Source organism: Camelus ferus, chromosome X (genome assembly GCF_009834535.1).
Source record: "Camelus ferus isolate YT-003-E chromosome X, BCGSAC_Cfer_1.0, whole genome shotgun sequence".
NCBI classification, from domain to species: domain Eukaryota; kingdom Metazoa; phylum Chordata; class Mammalia; order Artiodactyla; family Camelidae; genus Camelus; species Camelus ferus.
The window spans coordinates 39,458,905-39,478,286 of record NC_045732.1 but is presented as its reverse complement, the minus strand read 5'-3'; the positions used below and the strand labels follow the sequence as shown (position 1 = coordinate 39,478,286).

Below are 19,382 nucleotides of genomic sequence, written 5' to 3'. Positions count from 1 at the left end.
CTTCATCTCCTTTACTCTGGGATAGTTCACTTTTGAAAAAGAGTAATGGCCAGTTATTTTTATAGAATGTCCCTTAATTTGGGTTGGTTTGGTTTGATATTTGCTCATGATGTCAAGAGGCACATGATGTCAATATGTCTAATCTTTGGTGACACTAACTATGGTTAAGGTCATACCTGTCAGGTTTCTCCCTTATAAAGTGACTATTTTTTCTTTTGTGATTAGACCCTTCTAAGACACATTTATATCTCATTCTTTCATCATACGTTGACCAGTCATTTTAGCATCCATTGATGATTCTTGCCTGAAATGCTTACTGTGGTGTTGGCCAAATGATGATTTCCTATTTCCATCATCCTTTCTATATTTATTAATTGGAATTCTGTAAAGAAGAGCTTTCCCTTCTTCCCCATCAATTTATTTAGTTCATTATTTATATCAGCATGAACTCATGGATACTTGTTTTAGTCTCTGTGTTGTAATCCATTACTATCATTTTGTTGTTTAGTTGTCCCAGATTTGGTCACTGGAAGCCCCTTTCATTGGCTCCTGTGTCCTTTTGATATCATTTTTGAGTATTTGTTTACTTTCTGGCACCACATGACATATTTATGGACTGCATTTTCAAGTTAATCACCAGCAACCTTTATGTGGTGGGAAGAAAGGTGGGTGAGGAGGGCGGTAAGGAAATAAAAAGTGGTATCAGCTGGAATATTAAACATATATGTGACAAAATGAGGAAGGAATGGTGGGTAAATGTTACGGTTCTTGTTTCAAAAGATAGCAAGGTCATGGTTGGATTTTACTTTTTGTCTACCACTCCTATGTTCCCTTTACCTTCAGTATCCCTGAAGACTGAGTCCTCCAGTTTTGCCAGTCGACCAGGTGAGCTGCTCAAAGTGGCCCAAGGGCTGGTGCCAGTCTGCGCTGTGATAAGTACAAAAACTGAGATCAGTGTTGAGAAATTTTTATAGCAATTTGACAGCCCATGATATCCAAACACAATCAATAGACTCATCTCGCTGCACAAGGTACAGCCCAGCGTGGGTGTTGTTACTAGCTTGCATGGTGGGTCACAAATAGAATAAGCTGTGGCCTGGTCGTGCACAACCAAACCATGTTCTGATGGGAGATATTTTAAGGTTCGTTTACCAACTGTTACCCAAAAGTATATAAAAAAATTCAGAATTTATATTTAACCCCAACTTTTACATCATAAATTGTTGAAACTGGATGGAGATCGGAAAACATTTTGAGAATGAGTCATCACTTGCTTTTATTGTGGATGAAAATTTAAAATGAATTATCCCAACCAAGCTTGCTGAATTACTTTAAAATCTCTTCTTCCATTCTTGTCAACATACTCTGCGAGACTAGTTTCTACTATAAATGTTATTAAGACAAAACACAGAAATAGTCTAGCTATATATCATCCACTACGTGTAGCGCTGTCAGCAGTCCAACCTCAATCAGGTTAACAAGCAACCAAGCCTATTTGTCACATTTAAAACTTTAAATGTTAATATCCATGATTTCTGTTCAAAGTGTGCATATGGACATTTAATGCAGGGGGATTGCTTTGACACATAACTTTTTATTTAGTTAACAATTAAGGAATGATAAAGTTATGAATAGGTTATTATTTGCCTACATATTCACTTTCAATGAATGTATACAGTTTCAAAAATTTTTTTGTTTCTTCTGATCATATTGATTAAAATGCAATTTTATCATAATAAAACAATTGGGCTTTTGTCATTCAAAAACTTTCATTTTCATGGTAATTAATTTTCATTGTATTACACAAAAATATTGGTCCACAGTGGATTTGCAATTAAAATAGAATTTTTAATTAAAAATTAAATTTTGTGCTGTCCCTTTACCACAGCTCAGAAGCACTGCCCCAGTAGAGTACCTGCCTGTCCTTCCACCCCACTCCCTGCCTGTGTGGCAACAATCCTGTTTACTCTTTGGGAGGACATGGAGGTGCTACTGAACTAGCACAAAATGCCTGGAAGTAGGAAAAAAATTTAACTCAATGCAAAACTACTTTAAGAAGAAAACAAAAAATAAAAATCAGCCGATAAAAATTCTCCCCATAAGAGCCAACAATGATGCAGAAGAAAGAAAACTCTAATACTAAAATCCAAAATGAATTAAATATTCTGGAATACATTTGTCAATATAAAAAAATTCTAACATCAGAAACATAAAAACTAAGAATGGAAATGGAGAAACAACAGGTAGAAATGCAAGAGAGTTGACTAACTCAGGAAAGAAATTGAAGTAAAAGACAACCACCTAAAATGAATAAATTACAAGGCAGCCCAGTGAGAATAGATTCAAACGAAACTTTAATAAAGGATATTGACTAAGAATGGGTGGGAAAACCCAAGAAAATGAAAATCAGATAAATAAGTATAAAGGGTCACAGAAAAAAACTGGTTGAAATGGAAAATGTGTAAGAAAACTCCAACATATATATAATTTGAATCCTTGAAGAAAAGCAATGGAAGGTAACTAATTTTTTTAAAACTCTTAAGCCAAGAAAACTTCCCAGAAATAAGAGAAAACTTAAATCTACATATTGAAATGGCCCACCACGTACTTCAGGAAATTGACATGAATCTATCAAGTCTGAGACACATCTTAATAAAATTTTCGACTTTTAAGACAGAAGATCTTCAGGCCTTCCAGGCAAAAGGTCAAATTACTTATATGAACAAGAAAATTTGCCTGGCATCAGACTTCTCAAGTGTAACATGCAAAGCACCTCAAGGGTGGAACAGCATTTTCAAGAAACCGAAGGAAAGAAAAATGCAAGCCACGAATATTATTATCTAGCCTGGCTGCCCTTTAGAATCATAGATAGAGAAAACAAGTTTCAATTTTGAAACACTCCTAAAAGATACAAAAATAGACTTGACAAATGAAAAGACATCTTTTTGAATAGGAAAATATCATGTATATCAGTCAGTGTGCTCCAGAGAATACATGAAAAAAATAAATATTCATATACACACAGATTTATTTTAAGGAATTGGTTCATCTGACTGTGAGCACAGGTCAGCAGGCTGAAAACTCAGACTGTATTTTTATGTTAGTCTTGAGGCAGAATTCCTTCTTACGAGACCAACAGTTACACTGGACTCAGGGCCCATCTTACTCCCGGTATGACCTCATCTTAACTAATTACATCTGCAAGGACCCTATTTCCAAATAAGCTCACATTGTGTGGTACCAGGGGTTAAAAAGCCAACATCTTTTTGGTGGACAAAATTCAACCCACAACACCACCATAAAAATGTCAGTTCTTCCTAGTTAATTAACAAGTTTAATCCAATCCCAATGAAAATAAAAATGTTTTAATGGAGCTAGACAGATTGATCTTAGTCTGTATATGGAACACTAAGGAAATAGTGAAAAGGAGAAGTTAGAAGTGTGACTGGCTCTACCAGACGTTAAAACAAAGCCTCTATGATTAAAACAATATGGCATTGATGCATTAATAGATAAGCCAATGGAAAAGAATAGAAAGTCTAGAAACAGACTGACGTACATATAGAAGTTTAGTATATGGGAAAGGGGGCACCTCAAAACACTGGTCAAAGGTGAACTTTTGAATAAATGATATTGAGGCAACAGGATACCCATTTGGGAAAAGATAAAACTAGATCCTTATCTCCCAACATACACAAGAAACAAACTCCAAATGAATGAGAGATTTAAATTCTTAAGAGAAAGAAACCATGCAAGTACTGGACGAAAACAGGGTAAATTATTTTACAGACGGAATGTAGTGAACAGCTTTTCTAATTTGAATCAAAATCCAGATGCAATAAAAGAAAAGGCTGACAAATTTGACTATCCAAAAATGTAATTTTCCCCCTAGTTTTAGTGAGGCATATTTTAGATACCATATAATACACCTATTTCAAGCGTACAGTTCAAAGATGATGTAGTAAATTTACCAAGTTGTGCGACATCACCATAAATCAGTTCAGAACCTTCTCATCAACCCCAGTAAGAGCCTTCATGCACATTTACTGTTGATCCCATTTCCCACTGTGACCCCCTGAGCCAGGTAACCACTCATCTACTTTCTGTCTCTAGATTTGCCTTTTCTGGACATTTAAATAAATTACAGCATCCAATATGTGATCTCTTGTATCTGGCTTCTTTCACTGGTCATAACGTTTTTGAAATTCATTTGTGTCATAGCACGTATCCATAGTTTATTCCTTTTTATTACTGAACAATATTCCCTGTGGGGAGAGACCTCATTTTGTCTAACCATTCAGTTTGGGGCTGTTATGAGTAATGCTGCTAAAAACACCATAAGTCAAAAGGCAAGTGACAAACTAGGAGAAAATATTTGTAACATACCTCACACAGCACTAATATTTCTAACAAATTAAAGAGCTTTCAAAATATGAGGGGGGAACGTCCAAAATTCCCACTTAGACATGAGCCAAAGACATGAATTGACAATTCACCTAAAAAGATATTAAAATGGCCCTTAAACTGAAAAATATTCAAAATCATTCACAGTAAGAGTGTAAGTTATGGGGGAGGGTATAGCTCAAGTGGTAGAGCACATGCCTAGCACGCAAAAGGTCCTGGGTTCGATCCCCAGTGCCTCTATTAAAAATAAATAAACCTATATACAATAATAAAATATTTTTTAAAGTGCAAATTAAAGCTACACTGAGAACATCAACTAGCATGGCTGTAATAAAAAAGAGTAACAAGTGTTAGGGAGGATGCAGAAAAATTGGAACTCTTACACACTGCTGGTGGGAATGTAAAATGTTGAAGCCACTTTGGAAAAACAGTCTGACAGTTCTTCAAAAGATAAAACAGAGTTACCATAGATACCCAGCCATTCCACTCTTAGGTATCTACTCGATGGAAACAAAAGCATGCAACCGCATAAAACCTTGTACACAAATGTTCACGGCAACACTCTTCATAAGAGACAAAAAGTGGAAACAACCCGTAAGTCCATCAACTGATGAAAGGATGAACAAAATGTGGTCTATCCACATAGAACAGTGCTTCGTCATAAAAAGGAATGAAGTACTGACACATGGATGAACCTTGAAAACACTACGCTAAGTGAAAGAAGCCAGACCAAAATGTCACAAATATGAAATGCCCGGAAGAGGCAACTCCTTAGAGTCAAGAACTAGTTTAGAGGTTACCAGGGGTTTGGGGGAGGGGAGAGTGAGAAAGGACTACTAATGGGTATGCGGTTTCTTTTGGGAGGTGATGAAAATGTTCTAGAATTCATTCTAGTGATGATTGCACAGCTCTGTGACTATACTAAACACCACTGCATCACTGTACAGTTTAAACGGGTGACCTGTATGGTATGTGAATTATACCTCAATACAGCTGTTATAAAACAAACCACAGTGAGATACCATTTCTCATCTATCAGGTTAGCAAACATTCTAAAGCTTCACAATATACTCTGTTGACAAGGCTGTGGGGTAAAAGAACACTACTGAACATTGTGAGAACACAAAACGGAAGGTGAATTTGTCAATATCTAACAAAACTAAATTTGTATTTACCCTCTGACCCAGCAATACCATTTCTAGGGCCGTACTGTTTTTTTTTAACCATTTAAAAAAAACTGAAGTGTAGTTAATTCATAATGTTGTGTTACTTTCAGGTGTACAGAAAAGTGATTCAGTTATACACGTATAATTTTTCAGATTCGTTTCCATTATAGGTTATTACAAGATAATGAATATAGTTCCCTGTGCTACACAGTAGGTCCCTGTTGTTTATCTATTTGATATGTAGTAGCATGTATCTGTTAATCCCAAACTCCTAATTTATCCCTCCACCACCCCCACTTTCCCTTTGGTAACCATAAGTTTGTTTTCTAAGTCTATGAATCTGTTTCTGTTCTGTAAATAAACTCTTCTGTGTCATTTTTTTAGATTCCACATATAAGTGATATCATACGATATTTGTCTGTCTGACCTACTTCATTTAATATGATAATCTCCAGGTCCATCCATGGACATACACACATACATACATACATATATACACACATACATACATACACATACATACACCACAACTTCTTTACCCAATCATCTGTTGATGGACACACAGGTTGCTTCCATGTCTTGGCTATTGTAAATAGTGCTGCTATGAACATTGGGGTGCATGTGTCTTTTTCAGTTAGAGTTTTCTCCAGATATATGCCCAGGAGTGGGATTGCTGAATCATACGGTAAATCTATTTTTAGTTTTTTAAGGAATCTCTATACTGTTCTCCATAGTGGCTGCACCAATTTACGTTCCCACCAACAGCGTAGGAGGGTTCCTTTTTCTCCACACCCTCTCCAGCATTTATTTGTAGACTTTTTAATGATGGCCATTCTGACTGGTATGAGGTGATACCTAACTGCAGTTTTGATCAGCATTTCTCTAATAATTCCCAACTTTGAGTATCTTTTCATGTGCCTGTTGGCCAACTGTATGTCTTCTTTGGAGAAACGTCTATTCAGGTCTTCTGCCTGTTTTTTGATTGGGTTGTTTTTTCTTTTGGTATTATGTTATATGAGCTGTTTATATATTTTGGAAATTAATCCCTTGTCGATAGCATCCTTTTTGCAAATATTTTCTCCTAGTCCGTAGGTTGACTTTTCATTTTGTTTATGGTTTCCTTTGCTGTGCAAAAGCTTTTGAGTTTAATTAGATCCCATTTGTTTATTTTTATTTCCATTACTCTAGGAGACAGATACAAAAAAAAATTGCTGCCATTTATGTCAGAGTGCTCTGCCTAGGTTTTCCTCTAGGAGTTTTATAGTATCTAGTCTTACATTTAGGTCTTTAATCCATTTTGAGTTTATTTTTGTATATGGTGTTGGAGAATGTTCTAATTTCATTCTTTTACAGGTAGCTGTCCAGTTGTCCAATTTTCCCAGCACCACTTATCGAAGAGACTATCTTTTCTCCACTGTATATTCTTGCCTCCTTTGTCATAGATTAATTAACCACAAGTGCATGGGTTTATTTCTGGGCTTTCTATCCTGTTCCATTGTTCTATATGGCTCATAATGACATAAAGTATTATATACAACATTAAATCAGTGATAACTATACTGTGGGCGACTACAACAAAACCACAACTGAGTGCTAAAAACAACTACTGGAAATAAAGACTGGAACCTAGCAAAAAAGATCTTCAACTGGAAACATAAAGAGGAAACTAATGTGGGACGGTAGGAGGGGCATGCTCGTGATATAATCGGGCCCCACACCCCACGGGTGGGTGACCCACAAGCTGAAGAATAATTAAGTTGCAGAGGCCCTCCCACAGAAGTGAGAGGTCTGAGCCCCATGTCAGGCTCCCAACCTGGGTTTCCGTCATTGGGAGGAAAAGGAGACCCCAGGACACCTGGTTTTGAAGGCCAGTGGGGCTTAGCTCCAGAAGCCCCATGTGACTGGGGGAGATAGAGATTTCATTCTCTTGGGAAGTGTACACAGAATCTTGCATGCGCCACGCCCAAGGGCAGAGGCAGTGATTTCATAGGAACCTGGGCCAGACCTGCCTGCTAGTTTTGGAAGATCTCCTGGGGAGGTAGGGGACAGCTACGGCTCACCAGGGGATTTAAAAGCTGGTGGAGGGAGTGTTGATCTACGTGAGCTTTCCTGGAGGCTGACATCTTGATTGGATCATTAGCAACAAGACTGAGCCCCACCCAACAGCCTGTAGGCTTAAGGGCTGGGAAGCCTCAGGCCAAACAACATACTGGGTGGGAACACCCACCCATCAGCAGACTTTCTGAGCCATAAACACCTCTAGACATGGCCCTGCCCACCAGAGGTCCAGGACCAAGCTTCACCCAGCAGTGGGCAGGCACTGACTCCTCCTACCAGGAAACCTGCATAAGCCTCTAGCCCAGCCTCATCCACCAGGCAGCACACACCAGAAATAAAACAACAATCCCAAAGCCTATGGAAAGAATCCACAAACACAAGCCAGACTCTATCCTGGGACTGGCTGGACCCTGGCCCTTGGGTGGCAAGAGGGGAGTGTACTGCTGGGACACATAGGACGTCTCCCACAAAGGGCCACTTCTCCAAGGTTGTGAAATGTAACTAACCTACCTAAAAATACAAATAGAAAGATAGACAGTATGAGGTGGCAGAGGAATATCTTCCAGGCCAAGGTACAAGATGAAATCCCAGAAGAAGAAATAGGTGATGAGGAGATAGGCAATTTACCTGAGAAAGAATTTGGAGTAATGATAGCAAAGATGTTCAGAGAACTCAAGAGAAGTACAGATGCACAGAGCAGTTTTTAGCAAAGAGTGAGAAGATACAAAGAATGCCCAAACAGAGTTGAAGAATAAACTTACTGAAATGAATAACACACAAGAAGGAACCAAGAATAGACTAAATGAGGCAGAAAACCGATCAGTGACCTAGAAGACAGATTAGTGGGAATCACTACTGCAGAACAGAAAAAAGAAAAAAGAATGAAAAGAAATGAGGGTAGTTTCAAGAGAACTCTGGGACAACATGAAGCTCATTAATATTCACATTATAGAGGTCTCAGAAAGAGAAAAGAGAAAGAAGGACCTGAAAAAATATTTGAAGAGATAATCACCAAAAACTTCCCTAACTTGGGAAAGGATACAGTCACCCAAGTCTAGGAAGCAGAGTTCCACAAAGGATCAACCCAAAGAGGAACACACTGAAGCACATAGTAATCAAATTGACAAAAATTAAGGATAAGGAGAAAATATTAAAATCAGCAAGAGAAAAGCAACAAATAACATACAAAGGAACTTCCATAAGGCTATCAGCTGATTTTTCAGCAGAAATTCTACAGGCCAGAAGGGAGTGGCATGATAAATTTAAAGTGATGAAAGGGAAAAACAACCAAGAATACTCTATCTAGGAAGGCTCTCATTTAGATTTAATGGAGAAATCAAAAGCTTCACAGAAAAAGCTAAAAGAATTCGGCACCACCAAACCAGCTTTACAACAAATGTTAAAGAAACTTCTCTAGTCATCAAACTGCAAGAAAAGAGAGAAAGAAGAAAGAGAAAATAAAGACCTACAAAAACAAACCCAAAACAATTAACAAAATGTCAATAAGAACATACATATTGATAATTTCCTTAAATGTAAATGGATTAAACACTCTAACCAAAAGACACAGACTGGTTGAATGGATACAAAAACAAGACCCATATATTTGCTGTCTACAAGAGACCCACTTCAGAGCTAGAGACGCATGCATGCTGAAAGTAAAGGGATGGAAAAAGGTATTCCATGCAAATGGAAACCAAAAGAAAGCTAGAGTAGCAATACTTCTATCAGACAAAATAGATTTTAAAATAAAGACTGTTACAAGACACAAAGAAGGACACTACATAATGCTTAAGGGATCAATCCAAGAAGAGGATATAACAATTGTAAATATATATGCACCCAACATAGGAGCACCTCAATATATAAGGCAATTGTTAACAGACATAAAAGGAGAAGTCGACAACACCACAATAATAGTGGGGGACCTTAACATCCCACTTACGTCAATGGACAGATCAACCAGATAGAAAATCAATAAGGAAATACAGGCCCTAAATAACACGTTAATTAATTGATATCTATAGAGCATTCCATCCAAAGCAACAGAATACACATTCTTCAAGTGCACATGGAACATTCTCCAGAATCGACCACATGCTGGCCCACAAAGCTAGCCTCAGCAAATTTAAGAAAATTGAAATCATACCAAGCATCTTTTCCGACCTTACCTATAAGGTTAGAAATCAACCACAAGAAAAAAACTGCAAAAAATGCAAACACGTGGAGGCTAAACAATATGCTACTAAACAACCAATGGGTCACTGAAGAAATCAAAGAGGAAATCAAAAAATACTTTGAGACAAATATAATGAAAACACAATGATTCAAAATCTCTGGGATGCAGCAAAAGCAGTTCAGAGGGAAGTTTATAGCAATACAAGCCTACCTCAGGAAACAAGAAAAATCTCAAGTAAACAACCTAACCTTACACATAAAGTAGCTAGAGAAAGAAAAACAAACAAAACCCAAAGTTAGTAGAAGAAAAGAAATAAAGATTAGAGCAGAAATAAATGAAAGAGACTAAAAAGACAACAGAAAAGATCAATGAAACAAAAACCTGGTTCTTTGAAAATATAAACAAAATTGATAAACCTTTAGTCAGACTCATCAAGAAAAAAAAGGGAGAGGGCCCAAATTAATAAAATCAGAAATGATAAAGGAGAAGTTACAACCAACACCACAGAAATACAAGGGATCATAAGAGGCTACTATCAGCAACTATATGCCAACAAAAAGGACAATAGAGAAGAAATGGACAATTTATTAGAAAGGCACAATTTCCCAAGACTGAACTAGGAAGAAGTAGACAATATGAATAGACCAATTACCAGTACTGAAATTGAATTAGTAATTTTAAAACTCCCAACAAACAAACATCTAGGACCAAACGGCTTCACAAGTGAATTCTACTAAACATTAAGAGAAGAGTAAACACCTCTCCTTCTGTAACCTATTCCAAAAAATTGCAGAGGAAGGAATACTTCCAAACTCATTCTATGAGGCCATCATCACCCTGATACCAAAACCAAAGATATCACAAAAAAAGAAAATTATAGGCCAATATCACTTATGAGTATAGATGCAAAAATCCTCAACAAAATACTAGCGAATTGATTCCAACAATGCATTAAAAAGATCATACAGCATGAGCAAATGGGATTTATCCCAGGGATGCAGGGATTTTTCAGTATGTGCAAATCAATCAATGTGAGACACCACATTAACAGACCGAAGAATAAAAACCACATGATCATCTCAATAGATGCAGAAAAAGCTTTTGATAAAATTTAACACCTATTTATGATAAAAAAAAAAACTCCAGAAAGTGGGCAAAGACACAACATACTTCAACATAAAGGCCATATATGACAAACCCGCAGCTAACATCGTATTTAATGGGGAAAAGCTGAAAGCATTTCCCCTAAGATCAGGAACAAGACAATGATGCCCATTCTCACCACTTTTATTCAACATAGTTTTTGAAGTCCCAGCCATAGCAATCAGAGAAAAAAAAAAAAAAAGAAATAAAAGGAATCCAAATTGGAAATGAAGTAAAACTGTTTCCAGATGACATGATACTATACATAGAAAACCCTAAGGAAGCAACCAGAAAACTACTAGAACTCATCAATGAATTTGGTAAGGTTGCAGGATACAAAATTAACATTTAGAAATCAGTTGCATTTCTATACGCTAAGAATGAAATAGCAGAGAAATAAATTAAGGAAACAATACCATTTACTATCACACCAAAAGCAATAAAATAACTAGGAATAAACCTACTCAAGGAAGCAAAAGACCTGTACTCCAAAAACTATAAAACACTAATGAAAGAAATTGAAGATGACATAAACAAACAGAAAGATATACTGTGTTCTTGGATTGGAAAAATCAATATTGATAAAATGGCCATACTGCCCAAGGCAATATACAGATTCATTGCAATCCCTATCAAATTATTGACATTTTTCACAGAGCTGGAACAAAAAATGCTCAAATTTGTATGGAAACACAAACGACCCCGAATAGCCAAAACAGTCTTGAAAAAGAAGAACGGAGCTGGGGGAATCACACTCCCTGACTTCAGACTATGCTACAAAGTTACAGTAATCAAAACAATATGGTACTGGCACAAAAACAGACACAAAGATCAACAGAACAGGATAGAAATTCCAGAAATAAACCTACGCACTTATGTTCAATTAATCTATGACAAAGGAGGCAAAAATACACAATGGAGAAAAGACAGTCTCTTCAGTAAGTGGTGCTGGGAAAACTGGACAGCTACCTGTAAAAGACTGAAATTAGGACATTCTCTAACACCGTATACAAAAATAAACTCAAAATAGATTAAAGACTTAAATGTAAGACCAGATACTCTAAAACTCCTAGAGGAAAACATAGGCAGAACACTCGTGGACATAAATCACAGCAATATATTTTTTGAACCACCTCCTGGAGTAATGGAAATAAAAGCAAAAATAAACAAATGGGATCTAATTAGACTTAAAAGCTTTTGCACAGCTAAGGATATCATCAACAAAAGGAAAAGACAACCTACAGAATGGGAGAAAATATTTGCAAGTGATGAAACCAACAAAGGACTAATTTCCAAAATACATAAACAGCTCATACACCTTAATATCAAAAAAAAAAAAAGCAACCCAATCAAAAAATGGGCAGAAGACCTAAATATGTATCTCTCCAAAGACATACAGATGGCCAACAAGCACATGAAAAGATGCTGAACATCACTAATTGTTAGAGAAATGCAAATCAAAACTACAATGAGATATCACCTCACACCAGTCAGAATGGCCATCATTAAAAAGTCTACAAACAATAAATGCAGGAGAGGGTGTGGAGAAAAAGGAACCCTCCTACACTGTTGGTGGGAAAGTAAACTGGTGCAGCCACTATGGAGAACAGTATAGGGATTCCTTAAAAAACTAAAAATAGACTTACTATATGATTCAGCAATTCCACTCCTGGGCATATATCTCGAGAAAATCTAACTCAAAAAGACATATGGACCCCAATGTTCATAGCAGCACTATTTACAATAGCCAAGACATGGAAACAACCTAAATGTCCATCAACAGATGAATGGATAAAGATGTAATATAGATACATAGATATATAGATATATAATGGAATACTACTTAACCATGAAAAAGAATAAAATAATTCCAATTGCAGCAGCATGGACAGACCTGGAGATCATCTTTCTAAGTGAAGTAAGCCAGAGAAAGAAAAATACCATATTGTATCACTCATATGTGGAATCAAAAAAAAGGGATACAAATGAACTACTTACTATTTATAACTTAGATAATTGATCTCTTGAATATGTTGTAAGCACATCTGACTGTCCTTTATGACTGGATTACTGCATTCTGTTAATTCTTTAAAAAAAGATAAGTATACTGTGCTTAAATCAGAAATCATCTTTGCTCTTAGGAAATACATAGTGAAGTATTAAAGAGTAAAGATGTCTGCAACCTACTGTCAAATGGTTCAGATCAAACAGTAATGTATGTTTCAATTTTTTGCATATATACATAAATTATATATATAACATATATAAATACACATGTTACATATATAGATACACACACACATACACATGCATATTTATAAAGAGAACAAAAAAACAAACATGTCAAAGTTTAAAATTGGTTGCAGTGGTTTGTACTGCGTCAGGCTAGTTGACCCAGAACCACGGTTCTCAGAATCCCCTTCCCTGTGTGGTTCCAGGTAAGAGCTGGCTCCGAGATCACTGGAAGAGATTTGGAACACAGAAGTAAAATGACTTTCAGAAGGTGACCAGAGTTAAACGCAGTAGAAGGCAGGTGCAGAAGTGCTGGCAGATTCCAGCTTGTTCTGTTATCCTCTGTCCAGTGGCCAGCTTTTCCTCCTGACTGCCGGACCCACCAACAGGGTCCCCTCCCCAGGCCCAGTACAAGATTTTTGGCTGAGGCTTCTCAGAAGGCCCAGCTCCTCGCATTAACTGGCTGGTGACTCTCTCCACTCCAGCTCTGCCATCAGACCTCGTCACCTCCCCAGCACTGTTCCATCTATTCCCTATAATAAATCCCTCCTCACAAACAGTGGCCCTGCTTCCCGGCTAGAACCCTGACACTGGCGGATCTGAGGAAAGGGTATGTGAGAGTTCTCTGTATTCTTGCAACAAATTTTTTTGTAAGGATGAAATATTTTCAAAATAAAGTTTTAAAAAATAAATTTTTTCTAAGATTTAATACACTGGATGGAGAGAGACTGCCAAGGTGGTGGAGTAGAAGGATGCATAGCTCGCCCTCTCCAAGAATACAGCAAAAATTACATCTAAAAACAGAACAATCTGCACAGAATACCTACTGAACTTTGGCAGAGTATCTCTCACTTCAGAAATACAAGAAAATCCTCACAAAACCAGATAAACAAGTTTATACTGTTTAGCACAGGCAAGTATATTCAATATCTTGTAGTAACCTATAATGAAAAAGAATATGAAAAGGAATACATGTATATATATGTATGACTGAAACATTATGCTGTACACCAGAAACTGACACACTGTAACTGACTATACTTCAATTCAAAAAAAAAAAAAGGATGATCTCACTAAAAGGTTAAAAGGTTTTTCATTTCTGGTGCAAAGACTAAGTATGAAGAGTAGGCAATAATCTGTTTCTGGTGACAGGACCCTCCGAATGGGGCCCTGGCAGGAGAGCAGAGGTGGCGCGGCGGGGAGGAAGGCCCACAGCCTTCTGCTTGTTTCACCACTGACCTGATCTGAGGACACAAGAATAAGGCAGAGATGATACAGAAGATGGGAGGAAGCCATGGTCCACTGGGGGCTGGACCCTATGATCCCCTCCTGACACCTGATTGCACTAAGGGACCAAGACCAGATTATGACAGAGGGGGCATTTTATAGCTAGAGAAATTAAGGTACAAAACACCTAACTGATGGTTTCGTAGCTACTGGAAGATGCTGGATAACCACTCAGCCTTCAGCCACTGTATTCACATGAGGGAAAAGAAAAAAACCCAGCGTAGGAAGGCAAAAGATTAGAATCAGGGCCACAGATGGCTCTAAAATTACTTTTTGCAGTAACTGAAAATAGCTGAGCCAATATATCAGCCTATTGTTTTATTCATCCAGCTTCTCTTGAGGCACTAGGCTATTTATTCCTTTTGGTAGAAACTGAGAGCAACTATTCCAAGGAAATCAGCATAGGATGTGGCAAAAACAAATTCATAAAATACCCAAATCCTAAATGCTCAGTTTTCACATGCCATAATTCAGGGATAGTCTTATGTTCTATAAATGCTGGCCAGCGTTCCAGGGCAACGCTAATGAAATTCAATTTCTGACTTTTATTTTAAAGTACAAGACAGAAAATCATTTTAAAAAAATGCTGCCATCATTAGAGTAATGCTTGATTCAGGCAAGAATCACCAACAGATGCTAAAACTAGTAGGTTAAATATCTGATGAGCAAATGGATATTTGCATAGTCTCAAAGTATCTCCCCACAAATTACTTCTGAATTACAAACGGGAAAATACTGACTTTACAGCAGAGAAACCTAGTGGACAGTACCTTGGTATCACTGGTAACCAGATTCACAGACATCATGTGCCTCCTAAGGTGCCAGGCTGGGCACAGGATGCCATTTCTGCAGGGTTCCTGCCAAACACGAACTCCCTGAAGGTAGTCATGAGGAAACATTAAATGAACCCAAACTGAGGGACAGTCTATCAAACAGCTGGCCTGTACTCTTCTAAAATGTCAAAGTCATCAATGTCAAGGAAAGGCAGAGGATCTATTGTAAATTAGAGGAGACTAAAAAGACATCACAATTAAATGCAACGTGTCATCCTGGCCTGGATCCTGGACTAGAAAAACAATATTGTTATACAGGACATTATTGGGACAACTGGTAAAATCTGAATGAGGATTGTAAATTACAGTACTGTATCAATGGTAAATGTCTTGCTTTCAATAGGTGTATCACAGTAATGTAAGAGAACGTCCATGAGTGTCCATATGTTTAAGAAAAAGACACAGAAGTTCTGAAGTTCTTAGGGGCAAAGAAAACCATAAAGCAAATGTGTCAAAATGTTAATAGTTGGTAAATCTCCACAAAGGGTATATGTGAGTTCTTTTCACACTTCTTGTTTGTCATTCTTGTTTTTAAACTATTTCAACTTTTCTGTGAATTTGAAATTATTTCAGAATAAAAAGTTAAAAAAGGAAATTAATTAGAATCAAAAGATGTGCTGTCCATGATCCACTGCCTTGGAACTCACTGAGGGGTCACGTGGGCACAGGGTCATTAACGTCAAGCAAGATGTCATTAGACCCGTGACCTGGAATCTTCGTTAGAAGAAAGTATGAGATGGCACATTTTCAACAGACCGGGAGAAGGCAGGAATCTATCTTAGTATTTTCCGGTCTTCTCCCATCATTTTCCTTTGAAACATGACAGTGAACTTGTCCGCCATGTTCACGTGTCTCTGGGTTGATAGCCACAGAGAGAGCCCGATGGCTTTACATTGAAGAAGTGGCACAGAGAACAGAAATGCCACTTCCAGTAATATGAATGGTAAAGAAATATTATCTAAAATAATGATAAACCTTTAGCTGTTTAGTCACATCTATTAAAATACAGTGACAACCAGAAACTGACACAACATTGTAAACTGACTATATTTCAATTAAAAAAAAGTAAAAAAAAAAAAAATACAGTGACACACACAGCAGGACTAACTGATCTGATCTGTGGGGAAGGCTAATCACAGGACAGCATCACTGATGTTCTCCAATCCTAAAACTGTTTTGTGGCTCTCTTTCCTGGAGCCAGGTAGGATTCTCTACAGCTCTGCTCATTCCTAGCCCTGGATCTTTCTTAAATCTCCCTTCAAATGCTGGCCAAGTTCCATTACAGTGTCTTATCCTCCACTTGGGCCATTCATTGCAACTGTAACAACCAACAAATACCTACCAAACACAAATCTTATACCAAGACTGTATTTAGCTAGGCATCTACCAGCTGGGAATCTACCAGGAAAGTCACTTAAACATTGTGTGTACCTCCATTCCTCTAGCTACGAAATGCCCCTCTGAGCAGGCAGACCTCGTCTTGTTCAATTTGGGCCACATCCAGTCAACAAATTAGAATGCCTTGTGGGGAGAAGGAATATCTTATTTGGTGATAACTTCCCTAGCCTAACAGGACTCACAACATAGCTGGAAAGACAGAAACACATCAGATGTTCAGGTGATTTGTGCAGAGGATTGATGTGAGAAAAGGAAACCTTAAGCCTGGTCTACACTGAATTCATTGCGTCACCATGACAAATGACACCATCTCTTAAAGTTTCATGCCTTATTTGTAAAATGAGGGGGCTGGATTTGATGATAATGATAATAGCTAAAATTTACCGAGCACTTCTTATATGCCAGGCCCTATATTAAGCACTGGACATGGATTAACACGCTAAAATCTCACAATACTGTTATGAGGTAGGTACCCACTGTCATTCCCATTTCACAGATAATCTGTGAGATCCAATGTTCCGTAAGTATGTGATTTCAAGTTAAGTAATATGGTAGACTGTATTTTCCAAAGGTGGCCACAACAATATTTCCCATCCCACACGCTCTTTCTTTTCAAACTATGACTCTGACATTCCTGCCTTTGAGCAGTGGGTCTATGTCCCGTCTCATTGAATGAGTGGGCTTTTGACTGGAGAAAGTGATGTTATGTGACTTTTAAAACTAGACCATAAAAGCCAGTTTAGCTTGTATTAGTTTTCTACTGCTGCACAACAGAGCATCACAAATTTAGCGGCTTAAAACAACACCCATTTATTAGCTCTCAGTCTATAGCTCAGAATTCTAGGCACAGCATGGCCAGGTTCTCTGTTTAGGGTCTCACACTGCCAAAATGAAGGTGTCGGTTGGACAGAGTTCTCAGGGGGTCCAGGGGAAAAATCTGCTTCCAAGCTCATTCATGTGGTTAGCAGAATTCAGTTCTTTGTGGCTGCAGAACTGAGGTCTGCCTCTCCTTGCTGCCTGTCAGCTGGGGCTGCGCTCAGCTCCTAGAAGCTGCCTGAATTCCTTGCCACGTGGCCACCTCCATCCTCCATGCCAGCTATAGAGAATCTCCCTCATATCAAATCCCTCTCACACTTTGAATCTCTGACTTTCTCTGTCTCTGACCTCGAGACACAGACTGGCTCATGTGACAGAAGACATATAGAAGAGGAGGAGGCCATGTTACCACGGAGGCAGAGATTGGAGTGATATGGCCACAAGGCAAGGAATGCTTGTAGTCACCAGAAGATGGAAGAGGCAGAGAACAGATTCTTCCTTTCAGCCTCAAAAGGGAGCACAGCCCTGCTGGATTTTGTACTTTCAGCTTCCACAAATATGAGAGAATAAATTTCTGTTGTCTTAAGCCAAAAACAAACAAAACCCAAAAAAAACCCTTAAGTGATTAGGTCATGCCCACTTGGACAATCTCACTATGTTAAGGTCAACTGATTTGGAATCTTAATTGTATCTGCAAATTCCCTTTTTTCATATAATCATGGGAGTGATATCAAATCATATTCACAGGTTCTGCCCACACTTAAGGGGAAATTTTGCAAGGGCAGGGGTCATTTGGGGTCATTTGGGGTCATTTTAGAATTCCACCTACTACATAAGCTTCCGTTTGATTCTCTTGTTACACTTATTCTTAAGCATCATGCTGTGAGGAAGCACAAGCAGCCTGTGGAGAGGAACTGAGGCCTCCTGGCCAATAGTCCCAGCCCATCTCCCAGTCAACAACCTATGTTGTATTATCTTGCCAGCCATACTAGTGAACCATATTAAAAGTGGCTCTTTCAGCCCCAAGCTGAGCTGCCCCAGCCGGCCATGCATGGAGCAGATGAGCTGTCTCCATTGAGTCCCACCCAAACTGCAAATGTGAGTAAAATAAAGGACTGTTGTTGCTCTAGGCCACTATGTTTTGGGATGATTTGTTCTACAATAGGTAATCAAAACCAAGTGACAACCTATGTGGAATGATCTACAAGTACTGATGACTTCTTGTGGACAAGGGGTGGCAACTTACATTTCTTTTAGGACACTGGAGCATTTGGCAGTGTTAGGCCTAAAATGCCATTCAGTTCATGCTTGCTGATTTATTAATTCAAATTTATACTAAACTGATTTACACCAGTCTAACAGTCATCCATATTTGGAAGCCCAGTGCTCTAAAAGGGTTATCTAAAAATTATGCTGCTTTCCTTTTGAACAATATGAAAATATATTTTAAAGTTATATTTGTAAAATATTTGGGATGTAAATAAACAGATAATGAATGTATTTTTAAAGGTATAATGGGCTTGTTTATAAATCACTACTTAAATGTATTTCAAAGTATACTTGATTTCTTTTCAATCTATACTTACTTTTCAACAATTATTATTTTTATTGGAAAAAAGGAGAAAACACTGTGACAATAGTCATCAGTTTTGTCATTAAGAATTTTCATCAATGGATATTAACTATTAAGAGTTAATATGTGAAAGACTTGGAGAATATAATATCCATACACTCTCAAATAGGCTACCCCTGGATTATTTGATTACACAATGAAGAAACCTGGCAGGTAACTCTTTAACCAAATGATCAAGGTTACTATCACCAAGAATGGAACAAAGTGATATCACGTGCCTCCTATTGTGATCC

General features: G+C 37.8%; 1 long non-coding RNA gene across 1 annotated transcript in view; it reads right to left on the bottom strand.

The window, feature by feature from the left end:
- Positions 1–19,382, bottom strand: part of LOC116661914 — a 35,967-nt gene that overhangs the window by 15,992 nt on the left and 593 nt on the right. The window contains exon 2 of the long non-coding RNA XR_004317856.1: positions 838–927. This is a non-coding gene — a long non-coding RNA (uncharacterized LOC116661914). The remainder of the gene's footprint in view (positions 1–837; positions 928–19,382) is intronic.